The 27,587-nt window shown below is 40.4% G+C and overlaps 1 long non-coding RNA gene across 3 annotated transcripts in view; it reads left to right on the top strand.

Moving 5' to 3' along the window:
• The window catches only part of LOC137145866 (uncharacterized), a 37,237-nt gene extending 10,478 nt beyond the window's left edge, over positions 1 to 26,759 (top strand). For 2 of the 3 annotated variants that reach the window (XR_010917769.1, XR_010917767.1), the window contains 2 exons: positions 16,850 to 17,076; positions 26,071 to 26,759. This is a non-coding gene — a long non-coding RNA (uncharacterized lncRNA). Of the gene's footprint in view, positions 1 to 16,849; positions 17,077 to 22,058; positions 22,109 to 26,070 lie in introns of all 3 variants that reach the window. The other variant, XR_010917768.1, reaches the window with a different exon arrangement.
• The last annotated feature ends 828 nt before the right edge of the window (positions 26,760 to 27,587 follow it).

Genomic DNA, 27,587 nt, shown 5'->3' with positions numbered 1-27,587 from the left:
TTAGATTTCTAGCATTTTTATACAAGCAGTTATAAAATTTGTTACTTTTCAGTTGTCTGCTTTCTTGTGATGTAATTGAATGGGGATCTTTTTTTCATTCAACTGTTTCTTTTCAGTTCCTAGCTGTACATTATCAATTTCTATCATTTCTTCTTTACTAGGATATAGAGAATCACAGTTAATAGATCCTTCCCTATGGGATGTTTCTATCCAAACCACGTGCTCGTTCACATCTGTCGGCTTTCCCCTAGCCCTTAGTTTAAAAACTCTTCTTCAATGGCTGTCATGATGTTGTTAAGCATCATTTGGCTACTCTTGTTATCAAAAGTTGGAGCCAGATCCTCATCTACTTTACACCACCTAAAGATCTGGCCCTTGGTATCTACCAAAACAAAGTGAAACTGGTCAAGGTATAAATGAAAGATTAATAACTATGGTTCCTGTACTTGTGTATTAAAAACCTTGAAATAAATACTTTGCAGTCTAACTGCAGCTCAATCATGTAATGGAGGAGGTTCTATAGAAACACATTTTTATTGAAAATAACCCCTTTAACTGACTTGTCTCAGAACTTTTTAGCTTGTCACAATGCACGATCTTGACAGCTCAGTTTTAAGTGCACCAGTTTTTTTCTGTAGTAAGCTGAGCAAGAATGGCTCAGTGATAAGCATTAATCTGAGTTTCATCCTATATTTTTCCTGGTTCACTTTCCTTGGGCCAATACAATATCAAACAAGTTCAAAATCAGGGTCTGGCATCCACACACAGACTGATCTTGCAGCCCTTATTCGGGTGAGTAGTCCCATTCAGGTAAATACATGAAAAAGTGTTGCATGATTAAGTCTCAAGGTGGGCAGTACTTAAATAAACTCTTCTGGTGTGGTGGTTCATTTTAGTTATGTTCCCGTAATACACAAGATAATGAATCACAGCATCTTTCTTTTGCAATGCTGGCATTTTAAACATAAATTAAGTCTTTATCTTCCAGGATAATTTACCGCATCACACCGTGTATTCCATGGCTGGCTGGTGTATATAGCAAGTAATCTTTTTTGTGCTTTCAGTTTTGTTCTGTTTTTATGTGAGCTAACTACTTTCTTCTAAGAAAAATAGGTCATTAAAGTCAATCTTTCTAGGAAGGATGCTGCTAAAACTTTCAGCATAGTGAAGTCAAAAACATTACATTTACAAAGTACTTTGTTTAGGTAACATTAGACTAGAGGTTTATTTCTATCTTCCTTTTTGTTTTTACTTTCACTCTTGCAGGCATTAGACAAGATTCTGCAGAGGACAGGGGTTGGGAGGGGGAGGAAGAGAGAGAGGAGGACATTGACTTTCACTACAACTGACTTTTTAGCTTTAGTCATTTTTCTTCCATGTCTCAACAATGGCTGATTACAAAGCAGGGGGCAGAAGGTGAAGAAAAGTACCAGTCAACCCACTGCATTATCTTATCCCTGTGATCTATCTCAGTCTCTTGCCCATTCAGACTGAGGTGATGGCCTCAGTCTTTGAAATGGGAACATACAGAAGATGTAACCTGAGTTAGCATTTTATTCAGAAGGGATTGCTCTCTTCCCCTCCTGGCTAGGTGTGATGCCTTTGATGGTAACCGGAGGTGATGTGGGAGCACAGAATGAATGAAATAACTGGTGGCAGTGACACATGTAAAAAGAAGCTTGAAGCCAGTTAACTCTTCAGCTTTACAAGCAGAGCCAGGCACATAATTTGTAATGAATAATGTATTGGGTGAATTTTGCCAACAACTTTTCTGTTCACCAGTTGTTCACAAACATATGTCAAAATTCTCAGATTTATTCATTACCCCAAAATTATTCATACATTTCTTTAGCTAATACATTCTTGCCATGCAGATTGCTCATGCACAGTTCATTGGGAATATTTAAAAGATGCACTGTGCGCTAGTTTCTAAATCTGCTCTGATATATTGAGATTAAGCATCATTATCATGACTAAACAGATCATGTGTGCAGATGCTGTGCTGACAGCAATACTGAAGCTAGCCCTTTATTTAACTCTCATTGAGATATAACATGGTAACTTAAAATTGCAATGTGCCCCTTTTCAAAATTTTAGAATTTAGCCCAAGCATATTTTAACTCATAATAAATGAACCCGTAGAATGGTCAGAAATAACATGCATCCAGTGTGGCTTAGTACTAAGAATGTAAAATAATTTTGCATATGGAAATAGGTGAATTGCTATACTGGATCAGACTTGTGGTCTATCTACTTCATTGTCCCATCTCCACCAGTATCTAGTATTCAAAGAAAATCTAGGGAAGTGCTAAAGGTCATAGATTGTCAAACTGCTAACAAATTATATATGGCCCAATACTAATGTGTTAAGTGCATGCAGTGAGTGTGGGGAACCTTTCTTCTACAGTGCTTCCATTCAGGGGGCAGCCATAATTTGGTGAGCTGTGTTGGGTGGCATTAGACTGCAGAATGTAGACAACACAGCAAGTTCCACTGACCTGCATGTTTTCTCTCAACAACACTGTAGGAAGGCATACAGGGCCTTATTTTTTGTTGCCTTGCACCTCATGTAGTCATTTTATGCCAATGCAGAGTGAGTGCAAAATGCTGCTTTTATGATCTGGTAGCGTTTTACACTCTCTTCGCACTCTGGTGCAAATAAATGCACAAGATGCAGGGCAACAGACAATCAGTCTTGATATTTCCAGGCATCACCACACAGGCAGTGCTCCTCCTCCCCAAACCTAACGTAGCTCAGGCTCCCACTAGTGCTTGCTGGGCCCTCACGGCCTGACCCTGGGATGTACTGGGCATCTCTCTGAAGTGCTGAGCATTCTCAGCTCCCATTAACATGAATGGGAATGGGGTGTTCCTGTAAAATGCTAAGCCCCTCATGGGACTGGGACCTCCGTCCCTTCAAGCATCTTGGCAAATTGGCCCCTAAATACTTAGAAGTCCATGACCTTTGGAGAGGAGACTGAAAGAGTTTGGCTCGCTTAGCCTAGCAAAATGAAGGCTGAGAGGGGATATGATTGCTCTCTATCTATGCTCAAAGGAGGAAACACCAGGAAAGGAGAAGAGCTATTTCAGTTCAAGGCCAATGCTGTGTATAAATTGGGTATGAATAAGTTTAGGCTGAAAATTAGAAGGTTTCTTACCATCAGAGGCGTGAGGTTCTGGAACAGCCTACAGCTTGGAATAATGTGGCAAGCAACATAACCGGTTTTAAAATAGGGCTTGATACATTTATGAATGGAATTATATGACAGGGTTGCCTGCTATATCAAGGGATTGGACTCCGTGACCAGGGATGCTGAAACAATTTTTATAGTGGGGGTGCTGAGAGCCATTGAACCAAACTGCAAACCTCTGTATATGAGGGAATCCACTTCAAGCCAGGGGGTGCAGGACCATACCAGCCCCCCTAGATCCAGCACGTATGTCAGTGAACCAGGACATTCCCTCCAGACCTTAAAGTACTTCTGAGAGTTCATTTTAACCTTGATTTCTAGATTCAAATTATACTGCAGATTACAACATTATGCAATGAGTTTACTCCCAGTGGAGAGCAAGCAAGAGGTCCCACCCTTTCTCTACTTACATTAGTAGTTGACTCTTACATTTGTGATTCAGAATCATGGACATTCTATGAACGTTGCTGTTATTCTTGAAGCTAGATGAAATTATTTAATAACTTATGACAACTCAGTGCATGAAAGAGTTGCTGCAAATTGATTAAATTATCAACATAGTTAAACAAAATTCTGAAGCATCTGATATGAAAATGAAAGAGTGAAGCTATTATTTAAAATAAATCCCTTTTAAAATAAATAATATATATCTTATATAAGAATAAAATGTCTTTATCTTACTGCACTTGGAGGCATTATGATGACTTTTCCAGTAACTTTCTGTTATTTCCAGAATTACTTATTGTAAAGTGTTTACTGCAAGGGAATAAATACTGTTTAAAAGAATTCTGCATTTTAATATATCATACATATTTCAGTCCTCATATCATGTCTTTCATATAGCACTGGGAGCACTGATTCAGCATTATGTATAGTTGTTCCCATTCATCATAAGAAGAAATAACTATTTCATCTTGATGAAGAACAGTTACTTTTACTGAGCTTTATCTGAACTCATTTGGCGTGGGGTGGGGAGATCTGAGAATGTCTTTACCTCAAGGGTAAAACACTATTAAAAAGAGGACTCTGGATGGAAACAAAGCTGTTTGGCAAAACTGTGGAGTATTTTTACTGCATTTCAAATATTCATTTTTGTTATAAATTATATTTGGCCATTATATCCATCTGTGCATGTCCATTTATTTGCACTTGTATTCAGATTCTCAGAAACATAAGTTACAATAATAAAAAAAAAAAGGAAGGTGCTTGAAATGATGAAGCAGGGTGAGATTTATAAAGCTTCACAAAGATGGTTATATTTAATGATTTGCCTATAGCATGGTTACAGATGTGTGAGATTTAACGCTTCAACATGAAGTAAGTGCATTTGATCTAGATAAACTACATATTGTGTGATAGACCGTGCAAAAGCTTGGAAGAATTTAGGAAAACTAAGAGTTCTAAGAACTGTTGGATTTAAAATAATTTTGGCAACTTATATTAAAAAGAAATATTGGTGCCTTTAACGGAAACAGTAAGAGCATGAAGAAAAGTGTCAGTCTGAGGTGAAGGTGGAATATTTCCCTTGCAGCAAACAAAAAAAACAAAAACAAAAACAAAAAGAGCGTGCAGAAATGTTCTGTAACCCACCCACAGTGCTGGCAGTGCCCAAGACTCCTCAGTAACCTCTGTTTGACTTGTCACTTGCAAGACAAATTTGTTCATATATCATGACTGTCAGAGCTCCTTTTCTGCAACTGTATCAGTAATTAGCTATGCCTTGTTAGTGCTCAAGGCATGCACATCTGTCACACTGAAATGAAGTATTAGTTTTTCTCCATTTCACATAACACGGTAACCTTTCAGCTTCGTAGCATCAACAAATATCCACAATATTGACAAAAATATGTCAATAGCTTTTTTAAATGTCTGCATTATATTGGACTATATTATAAAAATGATGCCATTGTAAATGCTTTAATGATTTTAATATCAAAGGTAGAGTCAACTCCAAACTAGAACTCTGGGAAAAATCTTCCCATTATTTTCACTTCAGGTCTTATCTTTGAAGGGGCTGAACACTTCAATTGCAGTTGATGGGACCTAAAATCTCTGATTTGGATGTACCTAGGATCAAGCCATTGTTTCTTAATTGCCTTATAGGTGCCTCTGTCTTTGAAAGCAACCAAAGAGCTATCTGTCAGTCTAGGGTCACCAGTAAAAATGGCTTTGTATGATACAACTAATAATTTAGTTTATTCAAATTGATTATGGATATCATTCCCACATACAAGCATTTGGGAAATTTCCTGATAGGCAAGATACAAAGAAAACACAATGAGGTAGATCCAGGTAAGTATATGGTATTATCAGACTAAAGTCTAGACACTCCCCTGCATTGAGATGCATTCAGTTCAGGAGAGATTAGTGGGTTATTGGAGAGCAAGTTATATACTATGAAAATCAGGGAAACCTTTGCACTGATCTAAGCCCATCAAAGTGGCTGGCTATGGTCTCTGTGGAACCAAATTATGCCAACCGAGAATTGATGTTGCACTGGGGCACTCTGCTTTTTCAAGCACTCCCCCACCCTGTACCATGGTTTGGAAGGGCAGTTGTAGAGGAGCCAGCTATGCTTCTTTAGGCCAACTAACCTATGGACAGAGGAATTCTCACTTGGCTAGTTAAAGCCAGATTCATCATTTCCACTGCCTCCATGATGCCAAGTGCTAGAACAAGAAATAATCTGGGTTTAGAGGACTAGAGAACTGGAGCTCAAATTTAGTCCAAGAACTTTTCCCCTGTGGATTAGAAATCATTAGCAATGGTGAGCAAAACCCGTCAGAAGCTATATATCAACTCCAATGACAGTTTTCTTCATAAACTATAACCTCAGGCTCTACCTGAGTAGAAGTGGGTGGTAACCTGGGTGACCATGAGATGGTAGAGTTCAGGATACTGACAAAAGGAAGAAAAGAGAACAGCAGAATACAGACCCTGGACTTCAGAAAAACAGACTGACTCCCTCAGGCAGCTGATGGGCAGGATCCCCTGGAAGGCTAATATGAGGGAGAAAGGAGGGCAAGAGAGCGGGCTGTATTTTAAAGAAACTTTATTGAAGGCGCAGGAACAAGCCATCCTGATGTGCAGAAAGAATAGCAAATATGGCAGGCGACTAGTTTGCTTTAAAAAGAAGTCTTCAGTGAGCTTAAGCACAAAAAGGAAGCTTACAAGAAGTGGAAGCGTGGACAGACAACTAGGGAGGAGTATAAAAATACTGCTTGAACACGCAGGAGTGAAATCAGGAAGGCCAAAGCATAATTGGAGTTGCAACTAGCAAGGGACATGAAGGGTATGAAGAAGGGTTTCTACTGGTATGTTAGCAACAAGAAGATGATCAGGGAAAGTGTGGGCCTCTTACAAAGTGGGGAGGCAACTTAGTGACAGATGATATGAAAAAAGCTGAAGTACTCAATGCTCTTTTTGCCGCTGTCTTCACAGACAAGGTCAGCTCCCAGACTACTGCACTGGACAGCACAGAATGGGGAGGAGGTGAGCAGCCCTCAGTGCTGAAAGAACAGGTTCAGAACTATTTAGAAAGTCTGGACATGCACAAATCCATGGGTCCGGATGCAATGCATCTGAGGTTGCAGAGGGAGTTGGTTGATGTAATTGCAGAGCCATTGGCCATTATCTTTGAAAACTCGTGGCACTTAGGGGAGGTCCCAGATGATTGGAAAAAGGTAAATATAGTGCCCATCAAAGAGGGGAAGAAGGAGGAACTGGAAAATTACAAACCGATCAGCCTCACCTCAGTCCCCGGAAAGATCATGGAGCAGGTCCTCAAGGAATCTATTTTGATGCACTTGGAAGAAAGGAAAGTGATCAGGAACAGTCACCAAGGATTCACCAAGGGCAAGTCATGCCTGACCAACATGATTTCTGTCTATGGTGAGATGACTGGCTCTGTGGATGTGGGGAAAGCAGTGGAAGTGATATGCCTTGACTTTAGCAAAGCTTTTGATACGGTCTCTCACGGTATTCTTATCAGCAAGTTAAAGAGGTATGGGTTGGATAAATGGACTATGAGATAGATAGAAATCTGGCTAGATCAATGGGCTCAGTGAGTCATGATCAACAGCTCAATGTCTAGTTGGCAGCCAGTAACAAACAGAGTGCCCTAGGGGTTGGTCCTGGAGCCAGTTTTGTTCAACATCTTCATTAATGATCTGGAAGATGGGATGGATTGCACATGACATGAAACTGGGGGGAGTGGTAGATACGCTCGAGGGTAGAGATAGGATACAGTGACCTAGACAAATTGGAAGATTGGGCCAAAAAAACAAAAACAAACCCTGATGAGATTCAACAAGGACAAGTGCAGAGTCCTACACATAAGATGGAAGAATCCCATGCACTTCTACAGACTGGGGACCAACTGTCTAGGCAGCAGTTCTGCAGAAAAGGACCTGGGGTTTACAGTGGCCAAGAAGCTGCATATGAGTCAGTGTGCCCTTATTGCCAAGAAGGCTAATGGCATATAGGGCTGCATTAGTAGGAGCATTGCCAGCAGCTCAAGGGAAGTGAATATTCTCTTCTATTTGGCATTGGTGAGGCCACATTTGGAGGAGTGTGTCCAGTTTTGGCCCCCCCACTACAGAAGGGATGTGGACAAATTGGAGAGAGTTCAGAGGAGGGCAACAAAAATGATTAGGTGTCTGGAGCACATGACTTATGAGGAGAGGCTGAGGGAACTAGTCTTGTTTAGTCTGCAAAAAAGAAGAATGAGGGGGGATTTGATAGGGGGTTCCAGGGAGGTTCCAGAAAGGGGGTTCCAGGGAGGATAGAGCTAGGCTGTTCTCTGTGGTAGCAAATGACAGAACTAGGAGCAATGGTCTAAAGTTGCAGTGTGGGAGGTCTAGGTTGGATATTAGGAAAATCTTTTTCAGTAGGAGGGTGTTGAAGCACTGGAATGGTTACCTAGGAAGGCAGTAGAATCTCCGTCCTTAGAGGCTTTTAAGGTTCAGGTTAACAAAGCCCTGGCTGGAATGATTTAGTTGGGATTGGTCCTGCTTTGAGCAGATGGTTGGATTAGATCAGTGGCGCTCAAACTTTCCAGACTACTCTACCCATTTCAGGAGCCTGATTTGTCTCGTGTGCCCCCAAGTTTCACTTCACTTAAAAAACTACTTGCTTACAAAATCAGACATAAAATTCAAAAGTGTCATATCACATTGTTACTGAAAATTACTCTCTCATTTTTACTATATAATTAAAAAGAAATCAATTGGAATATAAATATTGCACTTATATTTCAGGGTATCGTATATAGAGCAGTATAAACACGTTGTTATCAGTGTGAAATTTTAGTTTGTACTGACTTCACTAGTGCTTTTTAATGTAGCCTATTGTAAAACTGTGCAAATATCTAGATGAGTTGATGTACACCCTAGAAGGTTTTGCAAACTCTCAGAGGTACACGTAGCCCTGGTTGAGAACCACTGGAGTAGCTAACCTCCTGAGTTCCCTTCCAACCCTAATCTTCTATGATTCTACTTTATGTGTTTCATTGCAACCTTTCAAATATTTTTTAAATGTGCTGCAGCTTCAGCCATCTCTGTTTCAGCTTCTCTCTCAGCTATAGCTCTTAGGGTCATGTGGCCCTGACTCAGCCAGAAGCAGAGCTACAGCAGTTAGTTATAGTCTCAGCACTTTTGGAGAAGTTTGCTGAGTCTAGACAATTTTGCACTGCATTTACTTTGATAGTTCGTTTCTGTCTAGGGCATTGTTGGATTTACCTCTTGGTGTCCCTGGACGTGTTTGAAGGTTTTTTTTCCATTTTCTTTTAATTTTTGAACCCTAGTGTATGTAGCTGATGTAACTGTGTTATAGATTTGTTTTCTCTGTCCTTTACCTTTACATTTTCCAGAAGACTGCTGAATATAAAAAGCAGGTGCCATTTTGTGAGGCAGACTTGATAGAGTGTGTGCACTCCCAAAGAGACTTTATTTTTCTCCTCTTTTTGATTTTGTTGTTGTTTCCCATAAATATAAAAATGGCATTCAGACTGAAAGCATGTGAGTGCCCTTTCTGTATGTAAAGCTTACTAGCTGAGAAGTGTGAAAACTAACAGAAGAAGAATAAAATGAATCCTGTGTAGTGTGGAACCTTAACCTCGCTGATCTGGGTAACTAAACTCTAAATTGCTTCTTTGGTTTGAGGGGAACCCTCAAGTGGACCCCATCTGGCTCACCCATTTTAGAGCTTGTGTGATTGGTGCTCCACTCTGCATTAAAGCACAGGGAACTAAGGACGATTTGTGGACTGTGCTGCCTGGTGTGTTCCTCTGATCAATGCTAAACTCCTGTGCTTTAGTTAAAATAGAATGCCAGTTGCAGATGCTGAAAAGCTGGATGAACCAGAGGACAGCACTCTGGGCTAGAGGAATCCCTAGATGGTGTGGAGCCCTTCTCCTCTCACAGCCCCCAGCATAAAGGCCATGCCAGGGCTGTGGTTAAAAAGGGGGTGTGATTGGAGCACACGGCACTTCAGCAATTTCTCATTTGAGGTCCTTGCAGCCATGCACAATTAAGAACAGCCCTACACATGTTCCATACAATAATAATATTAAAATAACAATCTTGGGCTGCTGTATGATTAGAGGAGTCTAAAGGTGGCACAGATGCTCCTTTGCCCACCCCCTTTAGGTCTTGCATTACCACTCGGATCTGTACAGAGTGGCAAAATGAATACAGACACAGATGGATTTTACATGACAGGTCATAACTTATGAAACTTAAGCACCGGGGAGGGTCACTACTTGCCCATCACCCATACTCTTCTATACCAGGTGTTTAATTGGTTCCAGTGCAGGGGTCACAGGGCTCCTACCATGTAATCTGCAACTCAGCCTACCGCCCAGGACTCAGATCTCTCTGAGTTCTACCACCTCCCTACTCTGCAAGAGGGACGGAGGTTGCAGCAGAGTTGGGATCTCAGCCCGCGAAGGCTGCAAGGTCTGACCTCGGCCTGCAAAGGCCACAAGGTCTCACCTTATTCCATGAGTCCAAGGCCCATCAGCAAAATCCCAGGTCTTTTACCTCTGGAAACTTCATGTTATCATTTAAACTGCCCTGGAATCTGGCTGCAAATTGCAATGAATTAACAATTCAAACCAAGCACCTCAGTTAAGTACCAAACACATTCCTGCTTAACCCACTATGTTTGAAGGTCCTGCGAGGAAAGTGAAAAACTTCCCAGTCCTCTGCCAGTTGGCCTAAGTGAGAAAAAATTCCTTCCTGATCCTGAAATGAGTGATCAGCTAGACCTGCAGCATCTGCCAGGCCAGATTCCCATTGCTATTTCAAGGTGGGTAGTGTGGGGCAACTGAAACAGAGTGAAAGAGGCTTCACAGGGATCCCGCTCCCGGTTAAATCCCTGGACCTGAGGGACGTGGGCCAATCAGCACCCCTCCCCCTAAACTGACTATTGAGTGCCAGAGACTCCAAGGATGTGGGGGAGGAGTAACTTGGTGTCCATCAGGGAGTGTCTCCCTCCCTCCCTGCTGCAGCTGTCTCCTTTCACCAGTGGCCCCATCACTTTCCCCTATCCATGAGGTGGGTACATAGAAATGTGGATTGATCCAAGTTTTGGGAGTAGAATCTCTATGTTAAAGTCATTGATAGATATATTTAGATACGAGGGTACAGAATACAATCATATTTAATGTTTTAATGGAATGTTTGAAACCTATTCAGTTTTAGCTGTGTAAAAAGTGATGTCCAAAAAAGTTTTTAAATGAGCTCTCTTTTAATGAGCCTGTGCTAGTGATTGACCAATGAAAGCATATTCTGTTGATGTCTTATGTTTCATTGGTTGAATGCTTTACTCTATATCATGGAGAGCAGTTTGGTTCTGGATACAAAAACATGTATGTTACTTCAATTCTTTCTCATTGTTCAGTTTGAATAATTTTTTTTAAGAAACTAAATGTTATTTTTCACAGAACTCTGCATGTCCATGTTGTGTGATTTCACACCCCCTTTCCTTTTCACTTTATCTGCCATTTTGACAAAAATGGCTACTTTTTACTGATAATATGCAAAGCCACTCACTTTTGCCTGATTTTGCTGTCAACACCATCTTTGCTTTAAAAATGGGCATGTTTTCACACAGAAATGGCTCTCAGTTTGCCCTCACAGTGATCTATTTATGCTGAAAAATGACCTCTTTTTGCTTAGCAAAAAATATACATTGTATAACTTTGGAAATTTGAATAAAATACCTGGATTCTCTTGTAGTTTTACATTTTGTTACAAAAGTTCTTCATACTTCTATTATTAATTATTACTATAAATAAACAAGGTATGTTAAATGGAAAAATATGAGTTGAGAATCACTACTCTTCCCAAAAGTCATACCAATATTGTGACTAAAATATAAATAATTTCACTTCCACCTTTATACCACTCTTATGTGCTCAAACTAGCACTTAATGGCTGAAATTCTGAGCCCATTGAACTCAAAGGGAATTTTGCCATTGACATCAAATGGAGTCAGGATTTCACCCAATCTTTCTTTTGAAGACAGGTTAACACATTGTAAGTAAATTGTAATAAGAGAAAGCCAGTAATGGGATTCAGATACGCAGTTTATAGCACCCTACAAACCACCTAAAATAGAAAAGAATTAAGGGAGGCGAATATGGTTTAACACGCACCATTTGGACACTTTATTTCATGAGGAGGAGCAAGAAGGTGTGACAAAGTTGCAGTGTTTTCTTCCCTCATTTTCAGATAGTTAGGTCAGTTATGAAAGTCATTGACATATCCTAGCAATGATTTGGTACATTCCCATTTTGGTGATTCATGTCCAGCTGTATGTGTAATATTGAGGTTAACATAGTATTTAACAAAGCATGAAAATCCTCTTACTCCCTCAGTAATGAGAAGCTAGTAACTTTGGACTAATCAATGAAGGGCTAGCTTACAGATCCATTTTTGTTAGCTCAACATTTTCCAAACTTTTGAAAGCTGAGCACTCCTCAGGAAAGTTTAAGCAACCTCTCTCACACACACAGTTCTCCCTCCCCCAAACCTATACTCCCAGCATGTGGCAAGTCAGCATAAGGGAAACTTGCATGGCCATAGTTCCGGAGTGGCTTATGCCTTGGAAAGCTCTGATCTAGCTTCAGATTATTCTGAGCTGCCAGATGACAAATCGACTTCCTCTCTGTAATGTCTGAAGCATTGCAGGAAGCATGTGGTTTTCAATTTATCTTTGTCTCCTCAATTCTATTAATGTTTCTCCTCAATAACTGAAATTATCTCAGCAGGAGAGAGCCTTTCCTCTTAGCTGTGAAGGTGGTGGTGCTTTTAAAATAGACTTACCCTCTAACACTTGTTCTCAACTTTCTCTTCTTCTCAGCTGCAGTGTTTTAGGTGGGGCATAGACAGTGATGGGAAAGTCTCAAAATATTGCAAAAACAAACAGAGTCCTGTAGCACCTCAAAGACTAACAAATGTCTGCGGACATAAGCTTTCGTGGGCTGCAACCCACTTCGTCAGATGCATGAAATGGAAATCACAGATAGGAGGTATAGATATACGCATGTCCAAGGGTAAGAAACAACAATGGGGAGAGCAAGTACTAACAAAGTCAATTCAGTTAGAGTAGATGAGGTCTGTTCACAACTGTTGATTAGAAGGTGAGAATGTGTGAACAGTGACAATTACTTCTTGTAATGAGATAACCATTTCAAGTCCCTATTCAGACCCAGTTTGATTGTATCAAGTTTGCATATGAGTACCAGCTCTGCAGTTTCTCGCTGAAGTCTGTTTCTGAAGTTTTTTGTAGAAGTATGTCAACTTTCAAGTCAGCTACAGAGTGTCCTCGGAGATTGAAGTGCTCTCCGACTGGTAAATGGATGTTACCATTTTTTTATGTCTGATTTGTGTCCATTTATTCTTTTGCTTAGTGACAGTCCGGTTTGGCCAATGTACATGGCAGAGGGGCATTGCTGCCACATGATGGCATATTACATTAGTAGATGTGCAGGTGAATGAGCTCCTGATGGTGTGGCTGATGTGGTTAGGACCCGCGATGGTGTCACTAGAGTCGATGTGCGGGCAGAGTTGGCAATGGAGTTTGTTGCAGGGATAGGTTCCTGGGTTAGTGTTCTTGTTGTATGGTGTACGGTTGCTGGTGAGTATTTGCTTCAGGTTGGTGGAGCTGTCTGTAAGCAAGGATAGGCCTGCCTCCCACGGCTTGAGCGAGTGAGGGATCATCTGCTAGGATAGATTGTAGATCCTTAATGATGTGTTGGAAAAATTTTAGCTGGGGGCTCTAGGTGATGGCGAGCGGTGTTCTGTTGTTTTTGTTGGATCTGTTCTGTAGTAGGTGACTTCTGGGTGCCTGTCTGGCTCTGTCAATTTGTTTCTTCACCTCCCCAGGTGGTATTGTAGTTTAAGAATGTTTTATTGAGATCCTGTAGGTGTTTGTCTCTGTCTGAGGGATCAGAGCAAATGCGGTTGTTTCTTAGGGCTTGGTTGTAGACAATGGATTGTAGACAATGGAACTTCTCAAAATATTAATGATTCAGGCTATAAGAACAGATTTTCTTCTGGTATTTTGACATTATGGGTTCCCAGCTGGTTTAAGTAAAAATGATGTGGCTTGAGTTCAGTTCTCCTTAGGGGCACTAGCAGAATTTTCCTAAGAGGAGAATTAAGTATATGGGGGTCCTCCCCTACATTGCCCTACAGCACAGGTATGTCCTCATCAAGCTACCAGCTCTCCTTCTGGAGTGGGCCCAGAAGTGGAAGAGGTGAAGGAAGAGGTGAAGGATGTGATGGTGGGCTGGGGTTCTGCGAAATGGGGAGCTGGGTCTGAGGGATTCTGGGGGTCAGAGCTCCAGGAGGAGCCATTGCCAGAAAGACTGGAACCAGTCAGGAACTCTCCATCATCCCTTCTCACCAGAGAGAACAGGATTGGCCAGGACCTCTCTCCCACCCTTCCCCCCTACTGCATAGACTGGGACCGACCATGAGGTCTCCCCCGCCCCCTCCACTCCCCTCTCTATCCCTTCCCTCCCACCAGAGACATAGGTACCATGATTTTTAGTAGTGTCTATGGCCACGAGGTCACCTGCTTCCCCCCACCACCATGCTGTTGTATCTCTGGTTCAATATATGGGTAGAGTTGGAAAAGAAGGATGAAAATGTTGCCCATCTATAGCCTTTCAATCAGCAACATTTTCACAGCAGCATCTGCATTATGATGGTCACTACAGGCTATATCCCATCTCCTTTTATTATTATTACTATTATTATTTTTATGACACTTCAAAGAAAAAAGATCCATCATAAGTGCTAAATACAGTAAATTACATCATCGACATTCTTAACTCTAGTTATTAGTTGATCCTAGAGTTGTGGCTAACTATAGCACCCAACATCTACAAGAGGTGGAAGTGAATCAGCTTAATCCAAGACTGCCAAATGTACAGAAATATACTAATAGAAGTTAGCATCAGCTTACATCCTGTTGTGCATTCACAGATACGTAACATGAGGAACAGAGAAATCCAATAAAGAAAAGCTAGCATCAGAATCCAGTTTACAGGCTACTTAAAATTAAGGTGTTGCAGAGCCATTATGATGCTTCCCCCCCCTCCCCCAAGAGCTTTCACAATGATGACAAAATGACAGTTTGGAACATATTGTCCTTTAGGTTACAGATTAACCAAATGAAAGAACAGTCTTACAATACATAGAGATGCTAATTGCAATGTAGGTCCCATCCCAAAATTTATGAGCCAATCCCCATTTTCATAAGTATCTCTCATATTCTGAAAAGCCTATGAATATATGAATACTTTTGGGATCATAATGTAGGATTATATTTTGAAGTAGCATTGCAAGAAATAGGTTGTCATGACACCACGTGTCAGAATAATTGGAATGCTTTACCAAGTTAATTGTGACGGATTAGCAGCACTCACCGCTAGACTGGTGCCTCCTGCTGGAAGTCTGGGGAATAGCTCAGGCAGATGCCCACATCCACGGGTGTGCTCCATCACACTTCCTCAGGATTCACTGGTAGCTTCTTGCCACCGTCAGGACCCACCACGTCCTCTTCCTGATCCGAACCTCCAGCCAAGCCACAATCTATCCCCCCCCCTCCCCCCACTGCAGGGGATTCTGCAGTCCTGATTCTGCCACTTACGTCAATGGGTGCTGCAGTCTACCACCATTTCAATGGTGGTTTGTGGGAGGTGGAGAGGGACCCAGGCCCACCCACTCTTCCGGATCCCAGCTCAGGGACCCTACATGCGGCCAGCTTTCACTGCCTCCCCCCAACTCCTCGACAGACTTCTCTGGGCCACTTGTATCAGGGCATCTTCTCTGCTGAACTCCAGCAGTCAGCCGCCGCTCTGTCCCAGGTGCTGACCTCCTTCCGCCTACCAGGCAGCCAGCCTTTCCTCCCCAAGCTCCTGGGATTGACTGCTCCTGTTCTGCTTAGCAACTCTCTTTTATACTGGGCTCCCGGGCCCTGATTGGCTATCCCACAGCTCCTTCCCATTGGATGCTTCTCCAATGGCCTCAACCCCTTCCTGGCCAGTGTGGGGCAGATGCTCCGCCACACTAACCTTGTGAGGGATCCCCCAAAATCCTAAAACTAATGATAGAGAATTAATCCATAGATGAGAGATGAAAAAACTTTTTCTAAAGGAAGGAAGGAGGAGAGATAGAAGAGGCAGAGATCTGTACCAAAGCTAGGGAGAACTAGCCTAGAAAGTCACTGAAGCATATCAAAATGATTAAATTAAACATCTGGAGAGGCAGCTAGAAACCTGAACGAGGTTGCTGAAGTGAACCACATCAGGACCACCTGTCAGTTGATAAAACAACTCAGTGGAAATGAAAAGTAGAATCTGTACATCAAAAGAAGAGTGATAAGAGGCAAGTAACCTCAAATTATGATTTACGCAGTAATGAGAGTACCTTTTCAACCACATGAACATTCATACTCTGAAAGTCCCAGGAAAGAACTATAAAAATTAAATCTCTTACCTTGAAAGAGAACAAAGAAGCAATCACATTAAGGATATGTGGGAAGGCAGGTTGTATCAAGAAACAAGGTATATAAAACTAGTCTATGTATGTTTAGAAGGTGTTATGCTAAAGAAGCTCTAAAGAAGCTTTTTAGGTATTAAGCTAAAGAAACTGTAGGGATTAGGTCATCGTGTTGCTTCCCAAAATAGGCAATGTCTCACTACTGATGTGTTGTTAAAGCAATAGTCTGATGCTTATTGTTGCCATGATTTACAACAACATTATTTTGAAGTGACTTTATATGTATAAATTCAAAAGATTAAAGAGATAATATGAAAAACAGAAACTATATCAAATATATTCTTTACTCTGAGATAGATAACCGAAGATCAACTTAACTTTTATATACCTCCAGATAGGTATCTCATTCTGAAGCTCAGAAAAGTTTCATAGTAAGTATAGTATTTTCAGAGCATGTGGAATTTTATTTTTCTTATGTGTTTTTAAAACTCCTGTCTCTGTGGTAGGCACTGTTATTCTATTGTATACACGATTAGAATAATGTATAACTCTATATCTAATTCTATTCAAATATTGAATGTTAAATCAGAACAAAATTATTTTAGTAATAATACGTTGTTTTTATTACGTTTTTTATTTCAGTTTCTTTACATGGGAAGCTCGCCAAATAAATGTCAGGCTTGTGCAATGGAAAATGGCAGCACAGAACAAGAGGAATTGGAAGATTTGTTATATGCTGTTGTTTCCAAAGGTGGCAGCCGTGACCAACAGGCCTCTGATGACATCCCCGAGCAGTCCTGAGTTCTGTGAAGATTGGGGTTGGAGCTGGGAACACTGACAGTCAGATAAGTACCCGGATAAAAATTCAGGTAGTCCTTCAGTCTCTGGAGGTGGGAATGTGCTTTGATCCCATCCATGTCCTGATATAAATCTATTCAGTCACCAGCAGGCTACTTACAGGAGTAGAATTTAGAAGGAGGGAGTCTGTGTTGTCCAGAAACTTCTGGTTCTTTATATAAATATGATGGCATAACTCTTGCCCAGAGAAGCTTAGTCTAAAGGCTGAGTCCTACAAACCCTGCTATGCATAATACTTACTATAATAGTCCCATTGAAGTCAAGATAGCAAGCATTGTGCCTATCAGTAATTCTGTGAATTGAGATATTTTAATGATAGGGCATAAGAGAGTAATACAGTGTACATAACTAGGCCCAGCAAGGGAAGGAAAAGGTCACTGAGCATCCATGCGCAGAAGGGAAAACACCCTGCCCAATAGAACATGTATGAGTTATCAGTTTATTATGGAAGTGTTGATTGTTGGGCCCCAGCCGGCTTTTAAAAGGCAGTTTGGGGGTTCTGGGAGGGGCCCTTGGTTTCAAGGTCAGACATGTACTGTCAGAGCCTGTGCCCAGACGGCCTCTGCCTAGGATCAAACTGCCCTGAGGGTTAAAGGGCTGGGCCAGATCCTCACCTGGTATAGCTCTCTTGACTTCAGCATGCCACTGATTTCAATGGAACTCTATTGATTTACACCAGAGAGGAGTTGGCCCTCTGTATTCCATCTGCATTGGATTCACAAGACTCACTTACCCAGGGAGGAATAAGTTGAGAACAAATGCCCAACTGACTGCCCAAGGGACATTATGCCAATAAACTTGTGAGTGCAACATAGACTGAAAAAGCAGACCCAGGCCCTATCTACACTTATCTGTGAGATTTGGCAGCAGTCGACAGAAGTTACGCAAAGTATGCAAAAAACTTGCGTAACTCCCGTCAACTGCTGAACTTTTCTTCTGCGCTCTGTCTGCACAGCGCTATGCTACTTTTGTAGCTCGTCTTAGTATGTTGATTTCTAGATTGACTGAGCGGGTCTGCACTGACCGCTCAGTCAATCCAGAGAAATCGATCTGACGGTGGCGAATTTGCCGCCGTCGGTATAGCTATAGCCCTAGGAATAGAGTGCTAGAAATCAATGACGTTGCACCAGTGTTAAACTCAAACTGGGTGAATCAGACCCAGTATGTGGATAAACAACGCCACTGTGAGATTTATTAGAACTGCCTCTGAATGGAAATGGTGCCAATTCTATAATTCTGGACTCTTAAACTAGAGTGGATGAAGCAGTAGGGGTGAAATCCTCACTCCACTGAAATCAATGGAAAAGCTCCCATTGACTTCAATAGGGCCAGGATTTCACCCTAGAAATTCTATTGCAGGGAAGAATCCTTCACTGAAAGAAGACTGGATTTAATGATAGAATAAGTGTTAACCAGCTCTACTTTTTCTATCTACCATTGTGGGCTATGTCCTTTTAAAACAATGCAAATTCACTTTATTCAGTTTTTTAAATATGACCATTTCATAGATGGGTTTCCCTTAAACTTGAAATTAATTGTAGTTAATTAAACATTTTATAACCCTATTTTTCATAAGGTCATCCTTATTTAAAGCCTCAGGATCTAAAATCCCAGTTATATTGAAATTGCTTTGCAAGTTCCTGCCTCAAGGATACTTAGAAAGAAAATATGATCTCTACTATTACTAGAAGAGAGTACATAAAGAGCAAATAGAGAGTGAGCAGAAAATTGACAGAATTCAATTTACTTTTGATTATGTAGTGCATTTGTGTCATTATTTTATTAGCTGTGATGTTATACAAAAGATCTCACTAATCCAATTGCATCCCAGGCTTAGTCTTTTAATGGGTGCCTTGACAAGGATGAGCTCATATAACTTACCGTCAACTCATGTTCACTCTTTCTAGGCAGCTACTCTCAATATTATGTGAATTAGATATTGTAACAGCTCATTGCTTTTGTTCTCTCTGGTGCTGCTAAGCTGAAAGCACTGCTATAGATTACTGTACCCTACTTAATGAATACGCTGTAGTCTTAAATCAAGAGTCTTAGGAACAAATTCTACTGTTGGAGAAGTCCACAAGGATATCTTATGATTGCCTGAATATAGGGTCGTGGGAATCAATGCTAAACCTTCCCAGCCTGTAAAGTGGATCTTGACATGTGATTTTGACTATGAGTTACCAGACCTAGCTAATCTAATCTCTCCGGTCATTTATCATGTTCTCATCACTGTGGTATCTAAACATCCCCACTGTATGCATAGTCAGCATTTATCTACTTTCTCGACTCATATACAGGTCCACATTTAAATTTGTGGTGTTGGATCAAAGATACTATTTCAGCTGCCAAACACATATGTTCCTCACTTATTCTCCCACCGGAAATGACAACACACAGACAGAGCATCCTTTTAAGTGGAACAAATGGTCCAGAGTCTTCCCTTCTGTAGTCCTAACATATGTGAGTACAAAATGGGAGTAAAATTCTGATTTGGTAGCATCCACCAAACACCCACTTTGCAAACACAGGTGTAAATGACTGCAACTGGAGAATCAGGCCCAGCCTTTTCTGAAGCATAAGTATGTTTTTGTTGGAAGAGTAGGACTGCAGTGGAAAGTGATGTTCCACAGTGTGTTTGTACAAACTTTTCACCAGAAAATTACATCTGGTGAAAAGGTTGATGATTACAGATTGAAACACTTCTGCTGACTCTTCATGTTTTCTTTCATGAAGAAATTAAGTTCCTCAAGAAATGATTGCAGAATTTAAATACACAAAAAACACGACATGCCTGGGTTTTGGAGGGTTTTTTTGGCTTTGACATATCTATTCCAAGCAATTAGATTTGCCCATCATTGTGGCATCTTTACACCTTTCCACCACCACAAAGGCATGGAGAAATTTTGAGTCTTTTTTATTGATCAGTCAATAACTAACTCCCTTGTGTACATTGTTTTTGAAAAATAATCAGTAATAATTAGTCGTGGAAGAATCATCTTGAGGGAAAAAAGCAATCCCTCCCATTTAACAAAAAATTGCCAATTTCTAGACAAATTGAAACTGAACTGTTTGGTTTAGCATGTTTTGCTAAAGTTTTTCAATTCTGGTTTCTAGCCAGGACTGGAGCCAGGAGAACTGTCCTTGAGAGAATTTCTGCATACTCTTGTGGCCTCAAACAGAAAGTGTTCATGTGACCATCTTAAAAGCTATCCTTGGGCATGATTTGTCTCTCAGAGCTAATGCTGGTGGACAGTTCAGAAAGCTGGCAATTTCAAGGCAGTGGCAGTAGTTTGGTGGTGATGGACAGCACAGAGCCCCAGCAGTAGCAGCTCCAAGGCTCCTAGGCTCACCCTGTTAAGGCACAATTTTCTGGAACTCCCCTGTTCTGCAGGAAAGGAAATATACTGTATCAACTCATTACCAGATGTAGCTTCCATTCTGCCTCCCTGCATCCACTTGCCTTTGGATGTGGCTCCAGAGGATCAATACTCTTCTTGGATGGCTAGTTCCCAACAGTCAACCTTCTCCTCCTTGTGCACGATAATGCATGATGTCAGCAGTGCTTCACCAATGTATAGCAGGGCTACACAAACATGGAAGTGGGTTAACACTTATCTGCAACATTTTAAAGTTTGTTTCAACAGACTTGAATGTGGGTTGGTTCATGCTGATGTGGCTGCTCACCCATGCTGTTCACTCTCTATCTGGGAGGTGGCAGCTTTGTTTCCTTTTTTAATCTCTGAAGCCTTTTCAGCTCATTGCTAGTTTTGTAAAAGGCTTACATCAATAAAAAAAAGTTCCCAAAGGCAATGCAAAGCCATGCACACTGGATTATGAAAATTTGCTGTAGTACACAAGAACAGCATGAGGTCTCTGACTGCACTACACCATCGTTTATTTATGTAAGACAGGAAAAGTGACTTTAAATTGTTTGCGTTAGCTCACATACATAGTCTCTCTATGTTAGCAGTTATAAATTGCATTAATGACAGCCCAGACAGTTTCTCAAATAAACCTGTACTTCCACAACAAAGTATTTTATTGTGATCTGTAGCCACTTGCTTCCCATACACTTACAAACAGTGGATTTTCTTCCATGGTCAGTTCTCATTAGAAAAATATCTGTGTTTGCTCTACAAAGAAACATAGCAGATGTGTGTCTGCCATGTGACAGTGGACCTGAGGATGAAACAGACATTTCCTATGGAAAGAAAGATTTTTTTCTCATGGGAAATTTTTAATGCTCAATCTAGCATGGTATCCTCAAACAAGGATATCATCATTTTTGCCAGTGCACACGTATGGCTAAGATGGTCAGTATTTTCCTCAACTTATGCACATACTTAGATTAATAGATTCCAAAGCCAGAAGGAACCATTGTGTGATCATCTAGTCCAGGGATGGGCAAAATACAGCCCGCAGGCTGAATCCAGCCCATCTAACTTTTCTGTCCAGCCCGTCTTGCAGGAGTGCTACACTGGAGCGTCATCCAGCTTTTGGCCAGTCGCTACCCGAACTTCCTACTCCTGATCATGTGGCCTGAAGCAGGAAGTTTGGGAAGCGACTAGCCAAGAATCACTAAGCTGCCCAATGCTCCAGTTGCAAAGGTAAAAAATAAAATATCCAATTTTGATTTAAAATTTGTCTGTGATGGAGAATTAACCACAATGTTTGGTAAATTGTTTGGTAAATTATCCTCACTGTCAAAAATTATACCTCATTTCCAGTCTGAATTTCTCTAGTTTCAACTTCCAGTCATTGTTATACCTTTCTGATCTAGATGGATGACCTCATTATTAAATATTTGTTCCCCAGGTAGATACTTATAGACTGTAATCAAGTCACCCTTTATTCTTTCTTTGTTAAGATAAATAGATTCAGCTCTTGGAGTTTATCACTAAAAGGCATGATTTCTAATCCTTTATTCATTTTCATGGCTCTTCTCTGAACCCCCTCCAATTTATCAACATCCTTCTTGAATTGGACATAGCAATTGGACACAGTAATCCAGCAGAAGTCCCACCAGTGCCAAATACAAAGGTAAAGTAACCTTTGTACTCCTACCCCAGATTCTCCTGTTTATGCATCCTGGGATCGCATTAACTCTTTTGGTTGCAGTGTCACATTAGGAGCTAATTTTCAGCTGGTTATCCACCACAACGTCCAAATCTTTTCAGAGTCACTGCTTCCCTGGAGAAAGTCCCCAATCATGTAAATATGGCCTACATTCTTTGTTCCTCGAAGTATATATTTACATATACCCATATTAAAATGCATATTATTTGCCTGTGTCCAGTTTACCAAGTGATCTAGATTGCTCCGCATCAGTGACCTGTCCTCTTCATTATTTACCACTTCCCCAATTTCTGTGTCACCAGCAAACTTTATCAGTGACAATTTTATGATTTCTTCCAGGTCATTCATAAAAATGTTAAATAGTGTAGAACCAAGAACTGGTCACTTCAGGATCCCACTGGCAACACACCTACTCAATGACAATTCCTCATTTACAATTATATTTTGAGACCAATCAGTTAGCCAGTTTTTAATCCATTTAATGTGTGCCATATTAATTTTATATTGTTCTAGTTTTTTAATCAAAATGTTTTGCTGAATCAAGTCAAATGCCTTACAGAAGTCTTAGTACATTACATCAGCACTATTACCTTTGGCAACCAAACTTGTAATCTCATAAAAAATACCATGTTAGTTAGTTCCATAAACCCATGTTAATTTGCATTAATTACATTAACCTCCTTTTGAGTCCCATATCAGCTACTTCATTATCTTACCTGGGATCAATGTCAGGCTGACAGGCCTATGTTTACCCAGGTCATCTCATTTACCCATTTCAAAAATTTGAAAAGCATTAGCTTTCTCCCCCAGTGGTCTAAGACTTATTGAAAATCTGCATTAATAGTTCCATGAGCTCCTCAGCCAGCTGTTTTAAAATTCTCAGATGAAAGTTATGTGGACCTTCAAAAATGTCTGATTTAACTATTTAAATGATTTAAAAATATCTGATTTCAGTAGCTTCTGTTTAACATGCTCCAGAAATACTAGTGGAACGGAAAGAGAGTGATGAGATTTGATCATCTGTTTTTTCCCATGCAGAACAGATATATTTATTAAGCACTTCTGCCTTTTCTGCATTATTATTGAAAATTCTACCATTTCCATGTAGTACTGGACCAATACCATCATCAGGATACTTTTTGTTCCTAATATAGTTTTTAAAAAATCCTCTTATTGGCCTCAGCTTTGCTAGCCATAGATTTAATCTTGTGTCCCTTTGCTTCCTTTATCACTTTTCTACAATACCTAACTTCTAATTTATACTCATTACTATCAACTTCCCCTTGCTCCATTTGTTATATATATATATATATATATATATTTATAGTTGCCTTCCTTTCCCCTCCAAATCAAGTTCTTTTTTATTTATTTTTTAAATCCAGCACTGCCTTCTTCCTCAATTGTGGGACTGTGATTTTTCAGGCAGCTAGTAAGGGGTTTTAAAATAAATTAATCGTTACAAACATGAGTATTTTTTTAAGTCAGTGGAACTTCTCACATAATGTTAAGCATGTGCACAAGACTTCACAGGATTAAGGCCCCACGTAATTTTCTGAGCTTACATTACAGCATTGCATCTAGTATGAAAATTCAACATTGAGCTGCATGAGAGCAGTTTTTCACTAATGCACTTAAATTACCTTAAACCTAATGAACCCAGACACTGGAGGGTGATTACCCTGCACTGAAGTCATTCCCGGATCAGACCCCATACATCATCCAGTGAAATTAATGGCAATCTTTTTACTAATTTCAATATGGCTTTGATAGATTCTTCATATGTTGAAACCTCCATTATGCATTAGTCACACATCAGCAGAAAAAAAAACCAAACCAAACCAAACCAAACCTAAAATACCCTGCCACATCAGAGAGATGCTGACTATTCTTTGTGTGGACCACTTCTCTTGGTCACCTATCATGTAAACATGACTGGGCCTGTTTTCATTAAAGTTGGTTGACTTCTAAACTGAAGAAAAAAACTAATAAAGGCAAAATATTTTGTTAACAAATGATCAGTAAATGGATAAGGAAAATGTCTGGCTGGCAGGAAGTGCTTAGTTATAAGTAGCTAGATTCTGTTTTGATCTTAGAGTCAGGGAGGGTAGCCATAACATTTGATCAGTGGATCAGATCCTGAGAGATACTGAAAACCTGCAATTCTTGTTGAAGCCAGTAAGAATTTCAAAAGTTATGGTGGGGCCCTTTTTCAGAATTTGGCTTTATTCTGGGTAGTTTGTGACCCTAAAGAGCACTTTTAAAATTTGTGCTGTTCCTGGACAGCTGGATCTTTTTTTCCTAACACTTAGAGAAAAAGATAAAATATTTTATTTTTTCTTAATATAATTGTGACACACTGTAGTCAAATCAGCACCCTGTAACTCCCATATTCATCATTAATTTATATATGGTTATGATATTTCATACAAAGCATGCCATGTAGGATATCATAGGAAAAGTCATGATCTGCTGAAACCCATTGTTCAGTCCAAATATATATATCATTAGAGTGTATGAAGTTATGAGATCTTGCTGTATAGTTGTTACTGAACTACATTATAAATTCGCTAGTGACAACAAAGGAGGCAATCCGCATGCAGGAGGGTGTTAAGCGACCATTAACCTGCAGGGGAATATAAATAAAGGATTTACAATTCAATGACAGTTGCACATGGTCATACAGTGCGGATTCCTAAACTCTATAACTCAGTTGCACAAGACAACACCAGGGGGATTGCTCAACCCTGTGACTCAGCACAGCCCGCCAGGTTATGTCTGGGTTAGTGTCTTCCAGGCACATGGACTAAAGGGACAGGGACTTCATGCTTTTTCCTTTCTCCTTCCCCACCTACACTGGATGCAATAAGGACACGGAGTAGACAAAGAACTGTGGAGATTGGGCCCAGGTTTCAGGGAGAAGCCTGTGTATTGAAAACTGTGACATCCAATGGGGTGATAAAACCGCTTAATCTAAATACTGCCTAGTGTTCTGAGGTTTATTTAGATTGTGTATTTATCTTTTATTTTCTTTGGTAATGGTCTCTGATTTTTTATGCCTACCACTTATAATAATTTAAAATCAATCTTTCTGTAGTTAATAAATGTGTTTTATACCTTACCTAAAACAGTGTGTTTTGCTTGAAATGCTTGGGAAATCTCAGTTCAGTTTACAAAGGCTTGTGTATGTCCTCTCCACATTAAAGGAGGGACAGACAATGTAATAAACTTATACTGGTTAGGCTTTTGTCCAGGGCAAGACAATATAATCCTGGGGTGCAAGGTTGGGAGCTGGGGTAATTGGCTGGAGCTTTTCTATTATTGGTTCATGATTGGTTGGGGAAAGTATTCATGTATCTCAGTTGAGTGTGTTCCTGCCTGTGGATGTCTGTGTAAGTGCAGTACCTGCCAGAGGTTTGTGGTTTGACACAGCATCACGGTATGAGAGGGAGTCCAGTTTGGTGGGCCAGAGGGCTGAGTAGTCCCACATTCCAAGTTGTACCCAGGCAAAATCCGTCACAATAATATAAATATTTTGTCATCAATTTGTGCGTATATGGTGAAATTGATATTTATAATAAAAATGTAATCCATCCAAGCCTATCTACAAACAATGTAATTTTAATAAATGATAAATCAGTGTCATCTCAGTATAGATGCTGGAGATGGCCAAACATTTTCAAGACAGTCAATCACTTGCTCAAAATATTATTAATATATGGTATTTAGATGACTATAATGGAAAGTGTGTTATTTAGACCTTTTTAATTATCACAGTGGATATTTTTAATGTGTGAAATGAAACTTTCATGTATACTGAGTACATGTTATCTGATATACCATTTTGTATGCATTGAGTCCCATGTACCTCTTCTTCCTGAATGCAATGACATTTTTAAAAAAAAAGTTCATTCTTTTTGTTTTCCTAGGTTTCACTCTCCATATATACATTTTCATTCATGGGATCCTTAGACCTGCGTTTCATCTGAACCCATCATTTCCTTCAGAAGTATACATTATGGCCAGGAAGATGTGAATTCCATCATAAAAGATGAGCATGGATGAAGATATAGTACAACAGACATCCTTGCAACAGATCATTGGCCCCAATCCTTTCCCCCATCTAGATGGCCCCACTGGGACCATAACATAGGAGCCATATCCTGTTTTAAAGGAAGCAGGAGCTGAAGAGAGTGCTCTGCAGCAACTGATGGCATCTGCCAGCTGCCCCCTTCTCCTGCCACTGGGAGGAAGGAACAATCTTTTTCTTTGAGAAAGGAGAAGGACTGGCAGGAACATTCCTAACAAGACTACTTGCACTTAAAATTAAGTTTATGTGCATGTGTCAGATTGGGGCTATATTAAAAACAAGACACAAATAGGTGTATGAATCAACTGAAGGAAGGTGGAAGGAGGTTGAACATAACATAGTTAAATAAACTAGTTAGGTGCAACAATTAGAGAATGTCTAATTGTTCATTTTTTAAAGATAAAATAAAGTATTAATAATACACTAATCCTTATTTGTCACTTGCCTAGTCATTATCAGTTTTCAGTATCATAGGCATCACACTAGTGGATCTTGTGGAAAGATTGGAAGGTGGACATTTTTAAGGACTAGTTTAGAGATGTCATTCCATGCATAAATGTAAGGACATTATTTTTCTAGTCCAATGTTTATGCTTCCTCATCTACAATAGATTTGATTTCCATTAAAGCTGAAACAGCCTTGAAGTATGTAGCTCTTGAGATAGGCACAGTACTCCTCTCAAGTAATACAGCAGTATAAAGGTGACTGTATTTTCCCAAAAGGAAAACAGGACACCGCGTGTGGCTGGCCCAAGCTGCCTGCCTGTGCGGGGCCTAGCCAAGCCACCCTCCCGCATGGAGCCTGCCTGCCTGACGTCCCTAAGCCACCTGCCCTCACAGGACTAGCCCAGCCCAAGTCCCCCAAGCTGCTTGACCCTGCCACCTGCACAGGGCTGGCCCAGTCTGAGCCACTCATCCAAGACCTCCCTCCCTCATAAGGCTAGTGTTGCTGCTTGTGCCCCCTCCCCTGTTTATTCCTCCATGCCCCTTTAGGGGTCACATCCCACTTTTTTGGCAAACAGGGCAAATGCCTAGTTTTACTAAAAAAAAAAAAAAAATCGGACAGTCGTGACAGGGCTTAAAAAAGGGACTGCCCTGGTGAAAATGGGATGTATGGTTATCCTAAGCAGTATAAATCTGGCTGCAAACATGGGTGTCTAAGATCAGACCTGGCTTGAGATTCCACTTTATATTCTTTAAAAGAATTAAAGTGTTGCTTCAGTTTAGAGTTTATTAATAAATAGAAGGAGGCAGTCTTTCTACAGGTTTTGTGACAGGAATTTAAGACATACATTAAATAGATGAAAATTACATATGTGATGCAAACCAAAGAGCCCTTTCAACAGAGTCTGAAATT

The sequence above is a fragment of the Emydura macquarii genome, unplaced genomic scaffold (genome assembly GCF_026122565.2).
Source record: "Emydura macquarii macquarii isolate MOO-44397 ecotype Brisbane River unplaced genomic scaffold, CSIRO-AGI_Emac_v2 contig_3671, whole genome shotgun sequence".
Classification (NCBI taxonomy): Eukaryota; Metazoa; Chordata; order Testudines; family Chelidae; genus Emydura; species Emydura macquarii.
This window is presented reverse-complemented; position numbering and strand designations above follow the sequence as displayed.